Genomic DNA, 9,716 nt, shown 5'->3' with positions numbered 1-9,716 from the left:
AAGACAACATGAGACACGATATTAGAGGATGCATAAAAGGAGAGAAGGAAGCAAAGATACCGAAGGTTACGTGCATCGTCTGTGCCAAGCACCAGGATAGATCCTTTACACATTTACATCAAATCTCACTTAATCCTCGCAGCACTCCCACTGGGTACATAATAGTGTCCTCATTTTCAGAGGAGGCACTCAGAGAAGCTGTGGAATTTTACCCAGATCACACAGCTCATAAAAGACAAAAGTAGGATTTGAAACCAAGGATTCTAAAAATCTCACTGGAGAATGAAAATACTGTTGGACCCATAAATTAGTATTGGGAAAAATGTGCCATGGAAGATAGAGAAAGTTAGTGACTATCAAGAAAGACACACAAGCAAGACACAAGGAAAGAAAAATATGACTCTACAAAAGGATATTTACAGTAAGGGAGAGACAACACAGGAAGTGGAAAGATAATCATAGAAAACCACAACATGTGTTTTTAAAATGCAAAGCCCCAGGGAGGAGAGCTCCAAGGATACAATACTGCCATTCACTCTGGCATCCTGTGCATTTGGTTTTGCTCTTTTACTTCTTTTTTTTTTTAAACTTTAAACAATTTGTTATGAGAGTTAACAAAGATACAGCTCATGATCTTGCAACGCTAATGCTCTAAATCAGAAACAGATGGTGCTTAGTTTCCTAGAAACTGCAGAATTTTGAGGACAACACTCTCTCTGCACCACACCACTGATTTCAGTTCCTTCACAGATACTAATACACGGCTAAATAATGCAGTTGCTGAGCATGGTATTGGAACATCTGCTTTTCTTGCTCGAGAATCTTTTTGAAGGTTAAAACTTTTCTCCATTTTTATTGCATTTTTTTTTCTGTTTTCAAAAGCAATTCCTTTTTGTTGTTAAAAAATTTTAAAATCCGGGTCTGGGGTTGTGGCTCAGTGGTACAGCACTTGCCTCACACATGTGAGACCATGGTTCGATCCTCAGCACCACATAAAAATAAATAAGTGAGATAAAGGTATTGTGTCCAACTGCAACTAAAAAATAAATATTAAAAAAATTTAAAATCCCAAACAGGGTGGTGGTAGAGCACATACTTTGCATATGCTAGACCTTGGGTTCAGTTCCCAGCACCACTAAATAAATAAGACACTGAACACAGAAGAAAATAAAAAATCCCCTCTAATCCGTCTACCCAACAATAACCAATGTCTGGGGTTAACATCATGACAAGTCTTCTAGCTCTTTTTCTACACACACACAGACACACACACACACACACATCATCATCATCATCATCATCATCATCTTAGGAAATGGGATGTACAGCCCAGTGTGGTGGGGTTGTCCTATAATCCCAACTACTCTGGAGGCTGAGGCAGGAGGATCACAAGTTCAAGGCTAGCCTTAGCAACTTAGTGAGACCCCTTCTAAAAATAAAGAACAAAAGGGGTTGGGGATGTAGCTCAGTGGTAAAGCACCTCTGAGTTAAATCTCCAGAACCCAAAGAAAGAAAGAAAATGAAGGAAGGAAGAAAGGAAGGAAGGGAGGACAGAAGGGGGAGAGGGACGGAGGGAGGGAGAGAAAGAAAGAAATAGCTTAGTACAATCTGGCAAACACTGCTTCAGCTATGTGATAAGCTTAACATCATCCATGAGAAGTCATGTAGACAGTATATACCCCTGATATGATGGGACAAGGTGGCACAATACCTCTGTGGTCATCCTTCCATAACACCAGTCTAATCATGATTTTAAAACCTTAGACAAGGATTGGAGTATAGTTCAGTGGTAGAGTTCTTGCCCCGCTTGTATGAGGCCCTGGATTCCATCACCAGTACCAGAAAATCGAAACATTAGCCGGACACAGTGGAGCACACCTATAATCCTAGCTTCTCAGGAGGCTGAGGCAGGAGATGGCAAATTCAAGGTTAGTTTGGGCAACTTAACAAGAGCTTGACTCAACCCTTTAAAAATAAGGACTGGGGATATAGCTCAGTTGCAGAGTACTTGCCTAACATTGCAAAGTCCTGGGTTCAATCCCTAGTACCACAAAAAAAAAAAAAAAGCCAGACAAACCCAATTTGAGAGGCAATCTACAAAATACCCAACCAGCAACTTTGAGAACCTCTCACGGTCTTGCAGAAGCAAAGGAGACATAACAGCTAAATGTAAACTCGTATCCTGGATAGAATCCTGGAATCAAAAAAGGACAGTAGGTTAAAAAGCAAGAAAACAAGTACAAAACTCGAACTTTAGTTAATAATAGTGTATTAACATTGGCTTACAAATTGTAACAAATTTATCCTGATAATATAAGCTGTTAACCATAGGGGAAATGAGAAGTGGGGGGGGGGGTAGATGAAGCAGCATATGGGAACTCTGCTATCTTTGCAACCACATAAACCTAAAATTATTCTAAAATTCAGAGCTTATTTTAAAACAAACACCATGATAGTCATTTTTTTTGTCTAACGTTTGTCTTTGATTCTTTCCTTAGATTAAAATCCTGAGGGTGAAATAGCTGAGTCAAACCGTATACACATCTTTATCCACCAGAGATTATTCTTTACTGTTCTAGGGGTTTTGCCGACTCTTAAAAGATAGTTCCACCTACGTCTGTATCTCTGCATTTTCTTTGTTGTAGATTCCTGAAGGTGGAAGGAAACCTAGGAGATCATGGAGCCTAGATGCCTTGTTCTACAGTTCAGGAAACTGAAGCCCAAGAAGTGAAGTGAGTTGCCCAAGGCCACACAGCTAATTAACAGAGAGAAGTAGAACTCATCTCTGCTGAAACGTCTCTGGGTGTGGCCAATTTCCTGGCTCACAGTGGAATCAGTGATCAACAACCAATCTAGTGTCTTTTTTCTGGAGGTAGACGCTAGGGTTTACTTCCTGTGTTTTGGACACGGTTGATAGGAATTGAAAGGATATTTAAGTACATTTAAAGAATGGATTGAGATACAACTAAGAACTGCTTTACTAAGTGCTGGGGCCAGTCATTTTTCCTTTCTTTCCAATCAGAAAATTTAGAATTCCAGTACCTACTTCTGTCGGAGACTTGGAGAAATTAGTAGCTAGTGCAGATATATCTGCGGAAGCTTTAGACAGCAATGTCATTTAAGGAAAAGGCATTTGAGTGAGAACAAAAGGCACATTTTCTGTTAAGTGGTCTGTCTTATCCCCAGAAAGTTCGTTTCCTTGCTTGTATGGTTCCTAGACAAGGAAAATCCCAGACTTGGCATGGGTAAGGAAGAAGAGGGCAATGGAAAGGAAGGGAGAGGATTGTTAGACTTCTTGGCTGGAATTCAGAAACAAATAGTTCCCGAGCCTGGCATTGTTGGGCCAGCGTCAGAACCAGCCCAAGAAGGCAGACAAGGAACATTACCGTTACTGCCTTGGCTCCACGCGCTGTTACCCTAGAGAAACTGGTGCGTAAGCAGGATCCTGGAGGGTGCAGAGAAATGTAAACAATCGCTGGGTGTGGACCTGCGATTGCCTACAGAAGCTTTGCCAGGCTTAAAATTGCTGTCATACATTTTGACTTTTTTAACTCCCAGACATTTTTGCAGGATTTGGGCATAACAAAGGCAAACTGAGACCAAACTAAAGTCTGGGATTTAGGAGATCATTGGCCTCTGACCTCTGACCAAAGTCCTAAACCCTGCTCAGGCCAATGAGCATGTTTGCTCTGAGGTATGGAAGTGTCTTATTTTATTTTTCTGTAAACATCTTTCAGCACCTGTACCAAATTGAAACTTAGCAGGCAAAATGAGGACAGAGTAATACTTCTAGAATCTTTATTTTTAAAAATCTGTTCATTTTTATTGGTGCGTTTTCATTATACATGATAGTGGGATTCATTATGTTACATTAATGCAGGCATATAACAGAATTTTGATCAATCTCATTCCCCAGTATCTTCTCTTTCCCTCCTCTCCTATGCATCCTATTTTTATGATCTGAACCTTTTTACTCTTTGAAGGGTTAGAAGTGGAGAAAGATGTTAAAGAACTTTCAGGAACAGAAGAAAAATGAGAAAACTTAAACAGATCGCAAAAATCTTTCTGATATTTATTGCCATCATTATTTTGCAGAGGACAACACAGATGCGGCAGGTTGATTGGCACTGCCCATGACGGTGCAATAACAAAGAAAGTGATAGCCCTTCTGGGCACGGTGGCAAACGTCTATAATCCCAGCAGCTCTGGAGGCTGAGGCAGGAGGATTGCTAGTTCAAAGCCAGCCTCAGCAAAATCGAGGCTCTAAGTAACTCAGTGAGACCCTGTCTGTATATAAAATACAAAACAGTGGGGCTGCAGTTGCGGCTCAGTGGCAGAGTGCTTGCCTCACACACATGGGGCACTGGGTTCGATCCTCAGCTCCACATAAAAATAAGTAAATATAATAAAGATATTTTTAAAAAAGAACTTGCTTAAAAAAAATACAAAATAGGGCTGGGGACGGGGCTCAGTGGTTGAGTGTCCTTGAGCTCAATCCCCAGTAGCCCCCCACCCAACCAAAAAAAGAAAGTGACAGCCCTGAAGTTTTAAGATTGATCAGGATGAGAAGGGAGTGTTTAAAGTAGATGCAACCTCTGAAAGTCTGGATCTAAATGAAAATCTCTAGCTCCTTGATTGTGTGCTTTGACATGAAAGAGAAATTCAAATCTCTATACATACAAATAAAACCTTCTTACTGGATTGCTTTGATCTTGGTCTTTAAGGTTAATATTAATCCTATTTTACTGAAACAGCCTAATTGCCCCTAGTGAGGCGACCCACACATCTATTTCCTTATTGCCTCCAATTCCATCCTCGGAGTTCTTTCCACTCCTTTGAATTAAATGGTGAATGCCTTATATGTATCACATGCTGGTTCCAGTCAACTGATAGCAGCTGTCTGAATCACTGTGTTGAAATGATACCAACACTCAGTAGGAAAGGATCAGGCAACTGATTAGCAAGATGAGTAAGAGAAGCAGTGCTTTATTGCTTAAGACTATGTGTGTGCCACATTTTTATATGTCATCAGCACCTCGGTGTGAATTAATGTCAGGTCATTTCCAATGATACAAGATCTCAGTTTGATGGGTACAGCATTTATATTTTTAGAAGAAAACTCAGGACATATGATTCAAGCAAGGACTTTTTTTCTGATTTTGTGAATTAAATTATGTGCAAGCTTTTTCAAAGATACAAAAGTAACATTTAGTTAATCACGTAATAAATCACAACATGTAGAAATTTATGGAAAATATTATATGAAAGGTGAAAAAATAGTAATACTACTACTACATCTAGAATCCCAGCTGCTCAGAAGGCTGAGGCGAGAGGATCTCAGGAAAAGGCCAGCCCACTTCAGTGAGATCCTGTATTAAAATTAATAATAGGGGCTGGGGATGTGGCTCAGTGGTCAAGTGCCCTTGTAGTGAATCCCTAGTACCACACCACCTACACACAGACACACACACACTCATACACACACACACACACACACGCACACACACACCCACACAAACTCTTGGTGAAAAAATACTGAAAAGGGAAGTGAGAAGTCACTGACATGCTTCACTTAATTTACAACCTTGCTTTTTAAAGAAGCTCCTTTTGCAAGGCGCTGCTCTAGGGGTTTCTTGGAGATATTTTGAAAATGCTAGACACCATGAAAATGCCAGACACCATGTAAGGGCAACTATGAAGTTCCTTCAGTGTCATGCTGGCTTCCCCATCACTTATCAACCTTGTTGTGAAGTCTATTAAAACAACATTCTCCCAAGTTCACAAACGTTGAGGGCTTCTATATTGAGGTAGGAGAGCTTTACCCTGCCCCCCCCAAAATTTTTTTTTTGGCAGTACTAGGGGTTGAACCCAGAAGTGCTCTACTACTGAACTACATCCCCAGCCCTTTTTATTTTTTATTTTGAGACAGGGTCTCATGAGGTTGCGTACAGCTGTGCTAAATTGCTGAGGCTGACTGAACTCGAAATCCTCCTACCCCAACCTCCTGAGCCTCTGGGATTACAGGCATGAACCACCAAGCCCAACCCTAAAATAAAATTATTATATGAAATATACAAAAAGAATTTATTTAGTACTCTAAGTGCGGAGTTGTAAGAAAAAAACAGTTAAGTAAATTGAACTTGTCAGCAAGAAAGGAAAAGCTCTGTAACATGACCTCAACTTTCTCCACTACTCCTGGCCCTGTTATCTCTTTTCTGCTTAAAGTCTTTGTGCTTGGATGCTCATTCACCCTTTGCATATACCTTTCATAACAATTACCATACATTACTATTATCTCTATTTCTTCTTTGTCTCCCCATTAAACTGGGAGGACCTCACAGGCAGGAAATATGAAATTTTTATTCTGTCAACAGATATTTAGACAGGTGCAGCTACTCCAAGGCTGAAGCAGAAGGATCACAAGTTAGAGGCCAACCTCTGAAACTTAGAGAGATGCTATCTCAAAATAAAAAATAAAAAGGGCTGGGGGTGTAGCTCAATAGAGTACCAATGGGTTTAATACCCACACCAAAAAAAAAATATATATATATATATAAACTAAAAATACTGGTAAATACTAACCTCCCTCTCAAGCACCAGAGATAGAACAGAGAACAAGGAAGAGAAGGTCCCTGGCTGCATAGAGCCTCTGAGGGATCTTTAAAACCCAGTGCCTTGCATGTAGGAGGTGTGTAATCAAGACTGAAAGAGTAAATATGGGATAAATTAAGATCCTGCCAGGAATTTGAAATTTAGTTGCTAAGATTTTTGTTTCTTAGTACTACAGATTGAACCTAAGAGCACTTTACGCCTGAGCCATATCCTCAGCCCTTTTTATTCTGAAGCAGGGTCTCAGTCTCATGAAGTTGCCCAGACTGGCCTCAAACTTGCAATCCTCCTGCCTCAGCCTCCTGCGTAGCTGGGATTACAAGCATGTGTCATCACAACTGGTCAAGTTGCTATGTCTAATAGAGCAACACATAGGTAAAGATCAATATTTAAAAAAAAAAAAAAGATAATCTTAGACTGGGACATGGCTCAGTGGTAGAATGCTTGTCTAGCATATATGAGGTCCTGGTTTTGGTCCACAGCATCACCTAAAAATAAAAAATTGAAAAAAGAAACAGAAAATCTTAACTCTTGCATTATGCCTGTATCTCAAGTCATTGCTGCTATCACTAATTATTAAAAGTCACTATCAGGGGCTGGGGTTGTGGTTCAGTGGTAGAGCACTTGCGTAGCATGTGCAAGGCACTGGGTTCGATTCTCAGCCCACATATAAATAAATGAATAAAAAAATCCATCAACATCTTGAAAAAAAAGTCATTGTCACTGGGCTCAGTGGCCCATGCCTATAATTCCAGCAGCTTGGGAGGCTGAGGCAGGAGGATTGTGAATTCAAAGTCAGCTTCAGCAAAATTGAGGCTCTAAAAAATTCAGTGAGACCCTGTCTCTAGATAAAATATAAAATAGGACTGGGGATGTGGCTCAGTGGTGGAGTGCCCCCGAGTTCAATCCCTGGAACCAAAAAAAAAAAAAAGACTCAATGTCAAAATGGCAAGAGATCACATTTCCAAACACAAAAGAAATTAGATTATATAGAAGTAGAATATGTTCACTGTGAAATAACCTTAATTTCAATGAAACAAATTATCACCTAAAAATTAACTAAGCTTCATATAAATATAAGATTGTACTACTGAGTTATTACAATGCTCCTTGAATTCAATGTTTCTAGAAAAGGGATATAAAGTCAAAGAAGGCTCAGTAGTCAGAAAAACATTGTGCTTTAATTGATATTTTTAAGAAATGGGGAAAGTGACATTAAAGCCATTTTCCCAAAATGTATGCCCATAGAATCATGGTCCAATGAGAAGAGTATTCAGCATATCATCCTATCAGCTGGACACAGTGGTGCACACCTGTAATCCCAGTGGCCCGGGAGGCTAAGGCAGGAGGATCACAATTGCTAAAGCCAGCCTTAGCAATTTAATGAGGCCTAGACAACTCAGCAAGACCCTGTCTCAAAATTTAAAATATCTAAAAAGGGGTGGGGATGTGGCTCAGTGGTTAAATGGCTCTAGGTTCAATCAGAAAAAAAAAAAAAGCATAGTATTCTATTAACGTGTTTTCAAAGTTCTTCAGGAAATATGTTTAACTTTATTCATCATCATTTCCATAGTTATTTAAATTACCAATTTCTTCTTTTAAGGAGTAGTTATTAAGTTAATTCAGAAAAAATCTGCTTTAAAGTTCAGTTATAGTACCTTTCACTTATACTTACCCATTAGTGGTGATCCAGAAGTCCAAGGAATTCTTAGAATACATGGTCAGATAATTTTTTTTTTTAGTTGTAGATGGACAAAATATCTTTATTTTTATTTATTCATTTTATGTGGTGCTGAGGATCAAACCCAGTGCCTCAGACATTCGAGGCAAGCACTCTGACACTGAGCCACAATCCCAGCCCCCAGTGTCAGATAATTTTTAAAAATGTTTTTTTCTTAAAAAAGTATCTGTAAATAAAACTTGCTCAATCATCTTGGAAACATTCTGCAGTTTGTAAATGAATTCACCACCTAACCACTAGATGGCAATGTGAACCAGTTCATGTTACAGCCACACCACAGCTTATTAATAGTTCAAGAGGTATTTGAGTCTTCTAAAAATGCATACATGCTTACATTTGATTATTTAGACATTTGTCAAACACTTATTGGGTACCTCTAAGTTTCAAGAACTCTGATGGATTTTGGAGAGAAGGAAAATGAGACTGTGAAACAAACCTAAAAGAGCTCACCAAAATAAAATTTCCTAGATTCCTAAGAATTGAAAGATGTTCCATCTATTTCACAACCATTTCTCTGAGAAACAAAAGAAAGGCGACTACATTAAAAATATATGTTGATTTTATGGCACATTCTTCTTTTTTTAATTTATTTTTTATTGGTGTTCAAAACATTACAAAGCTCTTGACATATCATATTTCATACATTTGATTCAAGTGGGTTATGAACTCCCATTTTTACCCCGTATACAGATTGCAGAATCACATCGGTTACACATCCACGTTTTTACATATTGCCATACTAGTGACTGTTATATTCTGCTATCTTTCCTATCCTCTACTATCCCCCCTCCCTTCCCCTCCCATCTTCTCTCTCTACCCCATCTACTGTAATTCATTTCTCTCCCTTGATTTTTTTCCCTTACCCCTCACTTCCTCTTGTATGTAATTTTGCATAACAATGAGGGTCTCCTTCCATTTCCATGCAATTTCCCTTCTCTCTCCCTTTCCCTCCCACCTCTCATCCCTGTTTAATGTTAATCTTTTTCTTATGCTCTTCCTCCCTGGTCTGTTTTTAGTTGCTCTCCTTATATCAAAGAGGACATTTGGCATTTGTTTTTTAGGGATTGGCTAGCTTCACTTAGCATAATCTGCTCTAATGCCATCCATTTCCATGCAAATTCTATGATTTTGTCATTTTTTAGTGCTGAGTAATGCTCCATTGTGTATAAATGCCACACTTTAAATCCATTCATCTATTGAAGGGCATCTAAGTTGGTTCCACAGTCTTGCTATTGTGAATTGTGCTGCTATGAACATCGATGTAGCAGTATCCCTATAGTATGCTCTTTTAAGGTCTTCAGGGAATAGTCCGAGAAGGGCAATAGCTGGGTCAAATGGTGGTTCCATTCCCAGCTTTCCCAGGAAT

Source organism: Marmota marmota, unplaced genomic scaffold, assembly GCF_001458135.2.
Source record: "Marmota marmota marmota unplaced genomic scaffold, marMar, whole genome shotgun sequence".
In the NCBI taxonomy this organism is placed as follows: Eukaryota; Metazoa; Chordata; class Mammalia; order Rodentia; family Sciuridae; genus Marmota; species Marmota marmota.
The sequence above is the reverse complement of the archived record's forward strand: the minus strand, read 5'-3'. Positions refer to the sequence as shown.